Raw genomic sequence first — 1,064 nt, 5'->3', positions numbered from 1 at the left:
AAGGAAGGAAGGAAGGAAGGAAGGAAGGAAGAAAGAAAGAATGAATCTCTGGCTCAATTCCTTTGTGAAGAAGTAAGGGAGACAGGTAACAAGACTCCTGGTGCCAAGAGTGTTGACCGTGGAGCCAAGCAAGCTGTAATTATTAATAACCTCAATTTTGTGCTGCCAACTGGCCCAGTGGTGAGAATCTTTGTCTTCATTATGTTGAGCTTCAATCTATATTGAAAATGACAGTCCTTGACATTCTGCAGCAAGTGCTTCAAATCCACTTCAGTTTCAGTAAGCAAGGTATGTCATCTGCATAAAGTAGGTTGTTGATGAGTATTCCTCCAATACTGATGCCACATTCCTCTTCATAAAGCCAAGCTTCTCAAGTGATCTGTTTTGCATATAGATTGAAAAGGTATGGAGACAGGACGCATCCTTGGCACAATCCTTTCCTGATTTTCAACCAGCAGTGCTTCCTTGCTGTGTTCTGAGGACTGCTTCCTGGTATAAGCATCAGTTTTGCATAAGCACAATCAAGTGTTCTGGATTCCCATTCTCTTCAAGGTTAGCCATGATTTGTTGGGATACACACAGGCAAATGCCTTTTCATAGTCAATTAAATATGATGCCTGTAGCATTTCCCATTTATGACAATCAAAACTGTCACCAAACCAATTCAATTAGAATCATCATTCTAGACTATGCATTGTTTTTTCATGTTCATAGCAGAGTTATTCACCATTGCAATAACATGGAAACAACCCCAGTGTCCAGCAACAATCGAATGGATTGAGAAATCATGCTACAGTCACATGATGGAACACTATGCAGCACCTAGGAGCAATGATTCTGTAAATTAATACCTAACTTGAGAGGAACTAGAGAGCATTATACTAAGTGAACTAACTCAGTCTCATAAAAAATGTATATACCATTACTGTAGAATGAGTATGAGGATCCAAGGATGGGTGTGTGGGGAGGGGGTGTTAATCAGAGGGTCGCACAATTTGATGGATGGAGGGGAATGTTGAAGAAATGAGAAAGATCTAGTGTGGAAAAAAATGTATAGGAACTTT

The sequence above is a fragment of the Elephantulus edwardii genome, unplaced genomic scaffold (assembly GCF_000299155.1).
Source record: "Elephantulus edwardii isolate Elephantulus edwardi_28Jun2011 unplaced genomic scaffold, EleEdw1.0 scaffold00448, whole genome shotgun sequence".
Lineage (NCBI taxonomy): Eukaryota > Metazoa > Chordata > Mammalia > Macroscelidea > Macroscelididae > Elephantulus > Elephantulus edwardii.
The sequence above is the reverse complement of the archived record's forward strand: the minus strand, read 5'-3'. Positions refer to the sequence as shown.